Genomic DNA, 15,307 nt, shown 5'->3' on the forward strand with positions numbered 1-15,307 from the left:
CCACATTCTGGACTCGTCAGACTGTTCATTCCATTCGGCAGATTATGTAATTCTTCTTCACTTTCAGTTTCACCCAGGGTAGCAATATCATGAGCGAATCTTATCACTGATATCCTTGCATCTTGAATTTTAATTCCACTCCTGAATCTTTCTTTTATTTCCATTATTGCTTCTTCGATGTATAGATTGATCAGTAGGGGTGAAAGACTATATCCTGTTCCCGCATCTCGTGGTCGTGCGGTAGCGTTCTCGCTTCTCACTCCCGGGTTCGATTCCCGGCGGGGTCAGGGATTTTCTCTGCCTCGTGATGGCTGGGTGTTGTGTGATGTCCCTAGGTTAGTTAGGTTTAAGTAGTTCTAAGTTCTAGGGGACTAATGACCATAGATGTTAAGTCCCATAGTGCTCAGAGCCATTTGAACTACATCCTGTGTTACACGCTTTTAAATCCGAGCACTTCGTTCTTGGTCGCCCACTGTTATTACCCATCCATCCATCCATCCCTATAGCTTACTCCTATTTTTATGAGAATTTCGAACATCTTACACGATTCCAAATTGTCGAACGCTTTTTCCAGGTCGACAAATCCTGAGGGCGTGTCTCGATTTTTTTTTAGTCTTGCTTCCATTATCAACCGCAACGCCAGAACTGCCCCTCTGCTGCCTCACCATTCCTAAAGTTAAACTGATCATCTTACAGATCCTCAATTTTCTGTCTTGTATATGAATAAAAAGTGTCGCAAATGAAACGAGTAATAGCTCACAGTCTGTACTGTAATCGTGTGAGGGGGTTGATCACGACTGAATGTCAAGATGTAGTTCAAAGCCCAGTATGGCGTAGGCAGGACATTGCTCTCTACCGGCACCCATGCGATCACGTAATCAAGAGGACTTAATTAACAACAAAATTCTTTATTCAACAAGGTTTTCGTATGGAGGTTGATGACGTTCTCTGTACCTCAGCCCAACACCTGGCAATGTGCTTGGCTCGCTACAGAGCGATTGCGTTAGACAGCGGAAGGACGTGGCCGGCGTGTAAGAAATTAGTGCGACACTGTTCTTTCGTTTCTCAATCCTAGTCACCGCACACACCACACACATCATACACACATTTTTTTCCTAACGGAACACTATACACACTAACATCAATGGATGTCAAGGCCATAGCATCGATGTCTGTGTCCATTTTGTTTTCTGCGACTTCCCATTTGCTACTATGAAAACTGAGTCAGCATCCCTGCTGCTAGGGGCTGAGCGACGAGTATTTATAGTCGACCTACGAAGCTACGCTGTAATAGGGCCCGATATCCAGTCACTTTGGTAAGCACGGTAACACAGCACTGTACCACGGCGCGCGGAGATTCGGCCCACCACTGCGGTCTCGCAGCACGCAGTACCACGAACTTTCCAGAGCCGGGCAGCAGGATTTTGCAGGCAGCATGCCTGCCCGTCTCTCAGAGAGTTGCGAAACCTGGATAGAGGTTGTTGCTGCAGCGATATGAACCACTGACATGCAAAGCAAGTAACTACGTATTGAGTATTTTAGTGTGACACCTTGTAATGCAGCTACCTTACATACTCCACAGTTTCAGTCCCGATAAATATTCTTTGTAATAACAGTGATAAGTAATATTCATCATTATCTAAACAATTATTTTCTAGGTTAATGGGAGGCAAGATTACATACTATTTAACTGTGATCATTATTACTGTAGTGTACAACAATTAATAGAAATTAGGAAATAATGTTTTGGTAAGAAAACCATCTTCGTTAATCATTCCGATATGGTTCTTACATGTTTCCCCAAATCATTTCCGTCATTTTCTGAGATGATTCCTTGTAATATGCTGTTGCTATTGCCTTTCCCACTCCCATATAACTCCTGGTAATTTGCAACTAACATCTTCCCAGACAAAATACTGTTGCAATTTTAATTATTGTTATTCACTGTATGTACCTGTACGATTCTCTTCATGTGTGACAAACCGCGTGAGAATCTCACTGCAGCCTCTATATATAAAAAAAAGAGAAAAAATAAGAGAAGTAAACAACCTTCTGTGACGCTCCATTCGACAAACCGGAATAAGGTGATTGATCTTCGGAACTTGGCCCATATTAATTTTTTGTTGAGGACATGTCAGTCTACGTAGAATTAATACTGAATAGAGAGGTTGCTGCATCTCCTCCTCCACTCTACATAAAAGTCTGCGGTCTATTAGCCCACGTGCTAGACAGTAACACGCTATTGTATCAGTGAGTTCCTTGGAAGCATCCACGGACGTGATGGGAGATGCCAAGCGAGATAAACTGCTAGAAAATGGTTTATATTGGAACCTAGGTCGATAAAATGAAATCCGGAGGCCGTACCATGACATTAACATCTTCTAACAAGTGCTGTATCCCTCAGTCTCTCCCACAAACACGAAATACAAAACTCGATGTCGTATTCCTCAGGTTGGTCAACCCGAAAATCATGAAAAAACAACGTGATGTTTTACTCATATTTACTCAGGGCCGTCTTCTTACAGAAAGCTATTTTGATACATGTGGTAACATCTGTGATGTCAAGTCCTCTCGGAAATTCTGGGAGCACTGCATTTTTCTATATCAGGTCAGTGTGTACTTTATATGTTTCCTTCAACGATGAGTTGCATGAACTTTTATTTCTCGCTTCGGCAGATGTGACTGAGATAAGCCTTTTCCCTGCTCTTGAAGATTCTTATGACTCAAATATTTGCCGGCATAGGTCTCATGATCCACTCACTGGATCTTCAGGATGCGGCAGTAAATCTAGATTTCAAACACCTTCAGTTAATTAATTGATGAAACTTTCACTCTCCAAGATTCCAATCCACACATCAGTACCGATAACGGAAAGCAGTTCACAACACACTGACGTGTAATTAACTGACAACCGTGAATGCACTGGAGACTCATGAATTTTTCCAATGCTGCATGGATAGCGCTACTTGTAGCTCGTATCTCTTCATGATTCCATTACCCCGTCAGCAGGCATACTGGATATCGGATTTTGCACTCTCAGTTGTAGTTTGTATGTCTTTATGATCCCTTTTCTCTGTTGGCGAACATAATACATATCAAATATTGCACTTCAGTTATTGTTCCTTGATGTTGGTACTCGAATTATGGGAACATATTTCTTGTGTTTGAAAAATGGATATTAAATCCTGGCTCTTTGCTAGAGACGCTAAATATCTTTAGAAACATCAATATTAACAGATACGGAGGTAATTTCAGGAGTATCCTGATGAAGTTTGATATTGTCGTTACTTTTTACAATATATATTTATAGTAATGATATAGTAGATAACGTCGGATGCAACATCAAATTGTTCTCGGACGATGAACTTGTGTTTAGAAAGACAGCAACGGCAGAGGACTGTATGGAATTACAGAAAGACGTGCAGAGCTTCGATAATTGATGCGGGAAATGAAAGTTGACTCTGAACATAAAAAGTGTAGGTTATAAACGGACGAAGAAAGCCCCTACTTTTCGAATAATCTGTTGGTTAAAAATCACTGGAAACAATAAATGCCGTAAAACATGCAGCAATAACCTTCCAGAATGATCTAAAGTGGAATGACAACATAAAACGAATCATAAGATCCACAAATACCAGGGTGAGATTTAATGGAAGAAACTTAAGGAAATGTAATTCATCGACGAAGAAAGTGGCTAACGAAACATTCATTCGACCGATTCTTCAGTACTGCTCATCAGGCTGGACCTCTAATGTGAGTGTTTTAAAAGAAGAAATAGACAAGATCCAACGGAGAACCGAGCGTTTCGGCATGGGATCGTTTACTGGGTGCATAGCGTTACGGATATGCTCAACAAACTCCAGACGGCCCAAAAGAGGCGTCCTGTCTCACTGAGAAGTTTACTGTTGAAATATTGAGGGCGTAAGTTTCGAGAAGAGTCGGTAAACATATTGGTACGTCTCGCGAAGCAACCACGATGGGAATATCATAGAAATTACGAGTAAAGCTAATACTTCCTACGCGAATGCAACCGCGACGGAGGGTACAGATAGTGGTAACAGTGATCTATTTCTCACGCCAACATAACGAACACATAAAAAAAGAGGAAAGAACAATGATTGCTGCTCTACTGAAAGGCAAACACCAACAGCATTAACGCTACATGGAACCAACGCGGTGCTTCCATGTTAACGTTTCACACGAAGTATCGATAAAAGGCTGACTTTGTTCAAGAAGTGAGTAAACGAAGGTTGTCTTTGAGGCGAACACGTGTTATTCTCCCTGCCCCTCCAGCATCCTCTCAAATCTGCTTCAGTCACGCTCTTATGTATGAACTGCGCAGCAGGAACGCAGATGTAAATTCACCGTCCGCAGCGCGGCTCCGAACACAATGGATGCCGCTTCACATCTCGTTAGATACTGTCTGAGCGGGAGCCCACTGAATCAGTCAGGTTCGCAGCAGGAGCTCGTAACTCCTCTCCTTCATGCAAAGCCCGCCGTCACGAACCCTCTTTTTGTCACGGAAGCAGCCCGAGAGGAGCGTACATCACAGTGAATTGTCAGCAAAAATGTTCTGTTAGGCTAGGACCTGGAGCAAATCAATTTACGGTTATTTTTTAATTCATTAAATATTCACTGAAGAACAATATACACCCATCTAAAAAGAGCCTACAAAATTAACTGGACATTCAGAATATGAAAAGTTACTAAAAAGAGTAGGTAGGTGAAGATAGGGATCTGAGGGGAAAATCTTGCCCGCTTTATTTACCTTTATGAAGGAGAAAGTTAAAAAATAACAACAAAAAAGACAAGTAAAACAGCTTTGTTGCTGCATGGGGATTCTAGTGGAGGACTGCACCTTGCAATTAAGCTTATTGGAATAGCAGGGCGTCCATATGCTTACGATAGTGCCGGTAATGGCGATGAAGATATTAATTTGCACATTTCAATATATTTACATTATTACATGTGCGGTCACTGACGGCAGTCACTTCAGCCAGAAAAGAAAACAACACCACATAAGCTACATATGAGTCCATTGGCCAAAATAACTGTGGATGATGGAAAAATTAAGTCTCTCGAAGAGAAATGGCAAGAAAGAACATTAAGACAATTACTTCAACGGTTAATATTCCTGTCAAGCATGCACAGCAAACATTACTTGTAGTGTACAAAGGAAGTCCAACTTGTAATTAACATTATCACTGACCACACCAAACAAAATGATATCACAATGCACCTTATAATAAAATCTGTAAACTACCCTCTCCAAATATCGTCCGGAAGAAACTGTATCTGGTGTAACTGCATCTATACCTGTACCCTACGAGCCTCCTTACGGTGTGTGGTGGAGAGTACTCCGTGTACCGCTGTCACATCCCCCTTTCCATGTTCCACTCTCAATGGTTCGCCTCCGTGTGAGTTTGAATCGCTCTACTTTTCCATTCATGATCTTACTTCGTAGGGGAAGCAATACATTGGTTGACGCTGCTAGGACAGTACGCTTTCGGAACTACAACAGTGTACGACAGCGGGACCCAGAAAGCCTATCTTGCATTGTGTGTCACTGTAGTTGGCTGAGCATTCCTGTGATGCTTTCGCGCTTGCTAAATGAACCTGTTACGATACGCGCTGCAATTCCTTGGATTTTTTTATTTCCTCTATCAGTCCTATATGGTACGGATCCGAGACTGATGAGCAACATTCAAACATTTGTCAAACGAGGATTTTGTAAGTTTTATGTGGGCGTTTCATTTTAAATCACTCCGTACTCATACTCTTATATGTTTTACGGATGTAGCTGCTTTCAATGGTGTTACGTACGATGATAGGTCTTTTTACCTATTCGTGCACAATACGTCACACTTGCTTACGTTGAGGGCCAATTGCCATTTCCTGCACCAAGCAGGAAACCTCTGCACGTCTGTCTGCATTTCGCTACAATTCTTCAGCGTTGAGAGCTTCCAGTGTACAACAGCACCATCAACGAAAATCCTCACCCAACCTCCAACATTATCCACTAGGACATTTACATGTATAGTGGAAAGTAGTAGTCCTACTTCCACCTCTGAAGATTTATCACCGTTGAGAATGACATCCTGCGTTGTGTTTGCTATAAACTCCTCAATCTAATTATACGGCTTGCCTGATGTTTCGTCTCTGATATTTCTTACATTGGTATTTTGTTCATAAGGCGAAATTGCGAAACTGTACGGAACGTCTTCAAGGAACAGGGCATCTATCTGGCCCCCGTATCTACTGCTTTCTGGGTCTCGTGGACAAAATGAGCGAGATTGTTACAGACGATCGTTCCGACAAAGGATCTACTCGGTCCCTAGAAATGTCGCAATACGCGAGCACGAACTTTCCTAACAACTACAAGAGACCGATATCAGAGGTGTAAGTGTCTGCGTCTTTACGACGACCCTTCCTGAAAACAAGAAAGACCTGTGGTTTTGTTTCTAATTATTAGGAACGTTTCGCTCGTCCAGCAACTTACGGTAATGTACCTGGAAGAAGAGCATATTCTTTCGCATATATTATGTAGAATCGTATTGGTATCCCGACAGATCCAGGCTTTCCTCTGCTGACCGATTCCAATCGTTTTTCTATCCCATAACTTATTTCGATATCTGTCATTCTGACATTCGTATGACGAATTAAAGGAGCAACTGCCATACGATCTTTCTTGGTGAAACGGTTTTGGTAAGAGACGTTTAGTATTTCGGCCTACTCCGAGTCATTCCCCGTTTCGTTGTCATTGTAGCCCAGAGTGTCTGGACATACGACTTTGATCCGTTTACTGCTTTACCGTGAGACCAAAACTTCTTAGAGAGAAGGAAGAGATGGGAGTTCAGCGTCCCATCAACAAAGTATTCATTATCGACGAAGCACAGTTGCGGATTACGAAAGGGTACGGAAAGAAATCGGCCGTGCCCTTATCAAAAAAACCATCCCGCCATTTCCCTGGAGCGATTTAGGGAAATAGCGAGAAACCTAAATCTGTTTGGCCGGAGGGGGATTTCTGCCAAATCAGTAGATGGAGTTCAGAATCTGTTTGAGGCTCCTTAGGCTACTTTTGGCTTCGTTCAGTTTTTGTTTGTCTTGGGGGTTTTTACTATATTTAAATTTGCAGAGAAGCTCTCTTTCCTTTCGTAGCAGCTTCCTGACACAGCTGTCAAACCACGGCGAATCTTTTCCATCCATTCCTTACAACTCTGCCCGGCACATGCCTGTCTAAATCATGTTGCACAATATCCTTGAACTTTGACCGTTAATACTCAACATTGTCGATGTTGCAGATGAAATTTTACGGTAGCCGTTAAAATAATCTGAAACCTTTTTCTTGTCGCTCTTGCTAATAGCAGGAAAATCAACTTGCCTTTCTTTGTGTTCCTATTTACAGCTGTATTCATGGAGGCTGTAACGGCCATATTATCACTGACTCTCTGCTCTACGGTGAGTCAACAAGTTCGGATCTAATTGTAGGAGGTGTAAGATCTTATATGTACGAGTCGGTTCTCTGATTAAGTGATCAAGGTAATTTTAGGATAAGGTGCTTAAAGCAATATCACACTATTCGCTGTCAATTCTACCCGTCCTAATCACTTATGTCTCTCAGTCTATAGCTCCTACTCACGTGCAATTGGTCTGTGATTATGATTATGTTTGACACACCTTTAACGCTGATCATCACCAAATTATTTCGCATTCGAAATCTGTGGTAACCTCACTAGACACTGTCGTATATTTTTACGGCTATAAACACAATTCCACCAACTGCGTTCACCCGATCTTTGCGATGTGCTTTCCAATTGAAATTCAGTGTTTCATTGCTATAAACATCTGGTTGGAGACCTGTTTTTGTTACCAGTACTATATGGCCATGGTTACTGTTTATAAGCGACACTAGATCTGGAACTTTTCCATAGCGCTCCTGTAGTCAACTAATGTCCGTCTGATTATCTGGGTGGTAAAGTGCTCGTCTCCCATGCAAGCGAAACCGGGTTCGGTTCCCGGTCGGGTTGAACATTTTCTAAGATCCGGGACTGGGTATAGTGTTGTCTTCATCATCATTTCATCCTCATCACTAGCGAGTAAGTCGCCCAATGTGGTGTTGATTTAAATACGACTTGCACTTGGCGGCCGAACTTCCCCGGATGAGACCTCCTGAGCAACGATGCCATATGCTCACTTCATTTCCAGTTAACTAACATTTTCTTTGTATAACCTGCCATAATGAATCCTACTTTCTGTAATTAATGCCCGCATCTCGTGGTCGTGCGGTAGCGTTCTCGCTTCCCACGCCCGGGTTCCCGGGTTCGATTCCCGGCGGGGTCGGGGATTTTCTCTGCCTCGTGATGGCTGGGTGTTGTGTGCTGTCCTTAGGTTAGTTAGGTTTAAGTAGTTCTAAGTTCTAGGGGACTGATGACCATAGATGTTAAGTCCCATAGTGCTCAGAGCCATTTGAACCATTTTGTAATTAATGTTATTTAGTTTGAAGTCAGAATGTATCTCACTGGACCTGTGGAGGGATTCTTCTTCCTAAAAAGACTCACACATGCGTGCCACGCGCTCTATAGTGACAATTTTCTGCGCGTAATGCACGCATAATCCATCTCGTAAAAGGTGGGGGGCGGGGACCACAATTCTTCACTAGACAGCGGAAGTCGATAAATTTGCATCCTAGATAATCTTCTGAGCCTCTAGTTTGAGTCTCCAATGCTGTTCAAAACCAGAGGACCGCAGACGCTTCCGGTAACGAAGCTTCAGAACTAGCTCTGCTTCCAGCCCGCGAGTGGGGCTAGCTGTTTGACCAAAGCACCCCACAGCCTGTAGGAACCAAGTATCGCCTCTGACCCTGGCGGCAAGCATCATTCGTGCCGACATGAGCAGCCTGGTGCATCCAGGTGTTCTCAATCGCAGCGGACAGAGCCTCTTCTATGTCTCGACGTGACCCCTGGCAAAGAATAAGAATGGACACAGGCTCTTTTTCCCCACCTGTCCGCTATTTTCCAAAAAGGGACCCTATCGCTTGCCTAACATTGGAGTTCTATATGAAACCAATGCCACCCACAGCACCTGTTCGGACCTTTCTGAGATATCGTTTCCAATCCCAAGAGATGATGTGCCCCTTGCTGTCTCAAATGTATTTTCACCAGTGCGCAATATGTAAAACCTGTTTTAAAGCTTAGGGGAGACGCGTTTGAACAGCATCCACTGTCCCCTTCCGTCCAGAGATTCGTGACTTTACCACCGTTCACCAGTCACCATCATGTACGTGTCAACCGGCTGGGACGCCGGCAGAGATCCAGTGCTACACTATAGTCTCCAGGGATGCCACAGCATTCGTGTCAGACGCCACAACGCTACCGCGGCCTAAAGCCTGTCGATCATGGCCATCGCAGCTTCCAGCTGTTTACGGACAGTGGCCTATTCCTTCTACATCGGTACACAACAGACGCAGTCGCTGTTAGTCTTTAATAATTTTCAATTATACCGCAATTAATCTAAATCTAATCCAAATATTCGCTGGGTGCAATCTATGTTCTGCTGTAACGCTACCTCTGGTTTTTACTACATTCCAAAGTAAGATCACATAATGCAGATGCACTAAAATTTAAGCAAAAAATTAGAATAAGTTAGTCAATCCCAGTCAAGACAGTAAAACACACAGATGCAATTCACTTCGACGCAGAAGCACCTGAAATTGAGAACCAAGCTAAATCTTGTGTGTAAACGGAAACTACTATTGTTGTTGCTGGAATGGCTATCAATCGCTGCGGCTGCCACTACACTGACTATGCAAGCTCTGTACTTAACTGTTGAGAGTTTCATACTGAAATTAGGGGAGAGTAGATCTTACGGGGGTGTGATGCTGAACTACAATGTCAGGTCTCTCAATGCAGGTGCACCAAAAGCTACGAAGAGGCTTAAAATGAATTATTATACACTAGTCACCACAGTAAACCACACAGATACAATTCATTTCTTCGCAGAAGCACGTGAAAACACTCAGTAAAGCCTCTGTATAAAAAAGAAACTACTTTTGCTGCTGGTGGGCTGTCTACTCCAATCAGCGGCTGCTGCTACACTTCGGCAAATGGACAAATATACATCAAATAGATGCACTCGTGTTACTACGTCAAGGATCGTTCTGTTTAATCGAGCTGAAAGCAATTTTGTGGCCAACGGCCTTGCCGCAGTGGTAACACGGGTTCCCATCAGATCAGCAAAGTTAAGCGCTGTCGGGCTGGGCTAGCACTTGGATGGGTGACCATCTGGTCTGCCAAACGCTGTTGGCTGGCTATGGCTCTGAGAACAATGCGACTTAACTTCTGAGGTCATCAGTCGCCTAGAACTTAGAACTAATTAAACCTAACACCTAAGGACATCACACACATCCATGCCCGAGGCGGGATTCGAAACTGCGACCGGAGCGGTCACGCGGTTCCAGACTGAAGCGCCTAGAACCTCACGGCCACAACGGCCGGCAACACTGTTGGCAAGTGGGGTGCACTCAGCCATTTTGAGACAAACTGGGGAGCTACTTGATTGAGAAGTAGCGGCTCCAGTCTCGGAAACTGGGAAAGCGGCTAGAAAACGGTGTGCTGACCACATGCCCCTCTACATCCGCATATATCCGCATAGAGTGATGCATATGAGATGAGGATGACAAGGCGGCCGGTCAGTATCTTTGGGCCGTCATGGCCTGCTATTCGGGAGGAGTTTTAGTTTTAAAAATGGTTCAAATGGCTCTGAGCACTATGGGACTCAACTGCTGTGGTCATCAGTCCCCTAGAACTTAGAACTACTTAAACCTAACTAACCTAAGAACATCACACACATCCATGCCCGAGGCAGGATTCGAACCTGCGACCGTAGCAGTCGCACGGTTCCGGACTGCGCGCCTACAACCAAGAGACCACCGCGGCCGGCTTTTAGTTTTAGTTTTTAAATCAATCTTGTGCTGGTGTCGAAATCATGGCCTTTCGTATTGAAACGTCCCCTCTGAAAAATTATGAATGACAGTGCTGGAAAAACTCTTACGTTATTTGTTACAGAAATAGCTGAGTAATACACAACGTACTCAGACAGTTTTCCTTTACTTATTCTGATCATCACTAAACTGACACACAATATTTTTAGCGCATGGGCAATCTGACTTTCAATAATACCTACAAAAGACTGGCCCTGACTAACAATAACCTATAGCTTTCATGAATCACTTGCCTGACAGAAATCTTCGTTACTCGAACTACTGCAATACAACGAGCGCCAATACTGCCAGATAAATAAAAAATTCTAACTACCGAAGGCACTAACTACTGATAGGCATAGTTAACAAATGAAAGATTTTGCTAGAGAACAAACAATATATTTACCTTAATAGCGTTCAAAAGTCATTATGTGATACCCAATTAAACAAAGTTTCCTTTCCGAACGGACACACGTCCAGATCATCCGCTCAAAACTCTGGCGTCTCTCTCCCCACATCCACCACTGCTGGCGGCTCACCTCCAACTGCCCAACGCTACGCGCTGTTCACATCCAACAGCCCAACAGTACACCAGCGCATATTCCAACAATGAGACCAACCAGCCACAGGCTGCACACAGCGCAGTCAGTGATTTTCATACAGAGCACTACGTGGCATTACCAACATAAAAACCTAAACAGCCTACTTACAATATGTGGTTCAGAAAACATTTTATGACTCTGGTTGTTTCCAATGGGAAGTTGAATAGCATATCCACCTAACGCACAACTTTTTTTCTTCCTATGAAGGTGCGACCAAAAACAGTAGATAATAGTCCATTTGCAAAAGTGATGGCAAACATGCAATTCTTCAGATTCCTGACAGCTGTATCTAGTCACCTCATTAAAATGTTCTAAATTTTGATCTCATGACTGCAGTATAATGAACGACGTTACAGATAAAGAGTATCCAGGTCGAGAGTGTACAAATACATTTGTTTCTATTTCAGCCTATTTCAGTACGTATTGGGGTTTATAACTTTATTTGTCCAACATTGCACAGAATCGGAAACATTTTTAAGCTTGTTGCTTCAGTTCGGTGTGACCACGATCTGAAGCTCGAGAGATGTCAGAGTGGTACTTCACTTCTCGCCCTAGTTCACAAGGATGACAGGTGTTATGGGCCCTACTGGGCAGTCACGGGGTGGGACGGCCCCCTCGAATTCAACACTCTGGAAACGTCACATGGAGAAATGTGGTAACATCCCCATGATAGTGTGGGAAGTTGGTGCCATCCTGCTGGAAAATGGCATCGGTAGGCATCTGTTCAAGAATGGCTCTGAGCACTATGGGACTTAACTTCTGAGGTCATCAGTCCCCTAGAACAACTCATGGTGGAAACTCTTTTCTAGTGTAAGATCAGTGTCCAGTGGGAAACTTAGCCAGGCAAGTACTAAAGATGTTAAAAAAGTTCAAGATACTCACAAAAGTAAAGTGAAAAATTATGTTAGTATATTTCATCAAAATATTGGGGGACTGAAGAATAAAATTGATGAGCTTCTGTTTTGTTTAGAAGATATAGAAACTGAGAATGTAATAGATGTACTATGCCTGTCTTAGCATCACATTGTCACTGATATTCAAAAGGTTAGCATCAATGGGTACGAATTAGCTGCACATGTAAGTAGAGATAATATGATGAGAGGAGGAGTTGCCATATATGTCAAAAGCTTCCACAGTGTAAAAAATTTAGAAACTAAAAAATTTTGTGTAGAGCAACATATGGAAGCATGTGCCACTGAACTAAAACTAAATGATGGCACTTTCATAATTGTAACAGTGTATAGGTCCCCCTCAGGGAATTTCCAGCTATTTCTAGAAAACTTGGATGCTTTGTTGTGGTATCTGTCAGACAGGGGGAAGCAAATTATCATTTGTGGGGATTTCAATGTTGATTCCCTGAAAGAGTGTAATAATGACCTTGTAGTATTACTTAGTTCTTTCAATTTGAGCTCTGTCATTGATTTTCTTACTCGGATAACAAAGAACAGTAGGACATTGATAGACCAAGATAAGTTTAAGGACATAAATGCTCATCCTGTTGAGATTGGTCTTTCAGATCATGGTGCACAGCTAGTTACAGTACATGACATAGCTCCATGCAGTATATCAAATCAGAATTTCAAAGCAGTGCGTTCAATTAACAATATAAATATTGCAAACTTTAGGGAAAGCCTACAGCAGCTAGACTGGGATGAAGTGTATAAGGAACCCGATGCAAACTTGAAATATAACTTATTTCAGGATACATTTTTAAAGGTATTTGAAAATTGTTTTCCCAGGAAAATAGTTAAACGTAATTCCAAGAAAACATATAAAAAACCTTGGCTAACTAAAGGAATAAGAATATCTTGCAACTGTAAAAGAGAACTGTATCTAACAGCAAGAGGGAGTATTGACCCCAAAATTGTTCAATATTATAAAAACTATTGTGCTGATATCAAAATTAAAGCAATTTGGAATATTATTGAAAGGGAAACAGGGCAACCAAGAGCACAGAAAGACTTTAGTGCCATAAAACTGAATGACAAGTGTACTAAAAAACAATCAGAAATTGAAAATATTTTCAATAATCATTTTTTAAATGTTGTGGAGAAAATAGGATCTAGATCTTCACTAGTAGAGGCAAGGCTACTAATAGAAGAGGCCATACCTGTGCAGTTTAAAACAACTGTATTTCCACCAACCTCTCCCTCTGAAATCAGTAAAATAATAAACTCACTGAAAAGTAAAAGCTCTTACGGAATTGATGGCATTTCCAGCAAGGTACTTAAAGCTTGTTCCCCACAGATAAGTAGGATTCTCAGCCACATATGTAATAGCTCTTTGGAGCAGGGTGTTTTCCCCAATAGACTGAAATATGCCATTGTAAAACCATTGCATAAAAATGGGGATATGTCGGATGTCAACAACTACCGCCCAATCTCTCTTCTGACAGCTCTATCAAAAATTTTTGAGAAAGTAATGTATTCAAGAGTAGCCTCCCATATTTGTAAAAATAAAGTACTAACAAAATGTCAGTTTGGTTTTCAGAAAGGCTTTTCAACACAAAATGCCATACACGCTTCCACTGATCAAATATTAAATGCTCTGAATAACCGGACATCACCCATTGGTATTTTTTGTGATCTCTCAAAGGCCTTTGATTGTGTAAATCATGGAATTCTTTTAGATAAGCTAAATCATTATGGTTTGAGGGGGGCAGTGCACAAATGGTTTAATTCATACTTAACTGGAAGAATGCAGAAAGTTGAAATAAGTGGTTCATGTAATGTTAAAACAACAACTGATTCCTCAAACTGGGGGGCTATCAGGTACAGGGTCCCACAGGGTTCGGTCTTAGGTCGTTTACTGTTCTTGATATACATTCATGACTTACCATTCCACATTGATGAAGATGAAAAGTTAGTTATTTTTGCTGTTGATACAAGTATACTAATAACATCCAAAAACCAAGAACTAAGTGATGTAATTGTAAATGATGTTTTTCACAAAATTATTAAGTGGTTCTCAGCAAACACTCTCTTTAAATTTTGATAAAACACAGTATATACAGTTCCATACAGTAAATGGCACAACTCCAGTAATAAATATAGACTTTGAACAGAAGTCTGTAGCTAAGGTAGAATTTTCAAAATTTTTAGGTGTGTCCGTTGATGAGAGGTTGAACTGGAAGCAACACATTGATGGTCTGCTGAAACGTCCGAGTTCAGCTACGTATGCTATTAGGGTTATTGCAAATTTTAGTGATAAGAATCTTAGTAAATTAGCTTACTATGCCTACTTTCATTCACTACTTTCGTATGGCATCATATTCTGGGGTAATTCATCGTTGAGTAGAAAAGTATTCATTGCTCAAAAACGTGTAATCAGAATAATTGCTGGTGCCCACCCACAGTCATCCTGCAGACATCTATTTAAGGATCTAGGGATCCTCACAGTAACCTCACAGTATATATATTCACTTATGAAATTTGTTATTAATAATCCAACCCAGTTCAAAAGTAATAGCAATGTGCATAGCTATAACATCAGGAGAAAGGATGATCTTCACTATGCAAGGTTAAATCTGACTTTGGCACAGAAAGGGGTAAATTATGCTGCCACAAAAGTCTTTGGTCACCTACCAAACAGCATCAAAAGCCTGACAGATTACCAACCAACATTTAAAAATAAATTAAAATAATTTCTAGATGACAACTCCTTCTACTCATTGGCTGAATTTTTAGATATAAATTAAGGGAGGGGGAAAAAACCAACTTAAACATTA

The 15,307-nt window shown here is 41.8% G+C and overlaps 1 pseudogene; it reads left to right on the plus strand.

Annotated features, from left to right (window-relative positions):
* The first annotated feature begins 10,186 nt into the window (after positions 1 to 10,186).
* On the plus strand, positions 10,187 to 10,304 carry LOC124709468 (annotated as a pseudogene).
* The last annotated feature ends 5,003 nt before the right edge of the window (positions 10,305 to 15,307 follow it).

Source organism: Schistocerca piceifrons, chromosome 7, assembly GCF_021461385.2.
Source record: "Schistocerca piceifrons isolate TAMUIC-IGC-003096 chromosome 7, iqSchPice1.1, whole genome shotgun sequence".
Taxonomy (NCBI): domain Eukaryota; kingdom Metazoa; phylum Arthropoda; class Insecta; order Orthoptera; family Acrididae; genus Schistocerca; species Schistocerca piceifrons.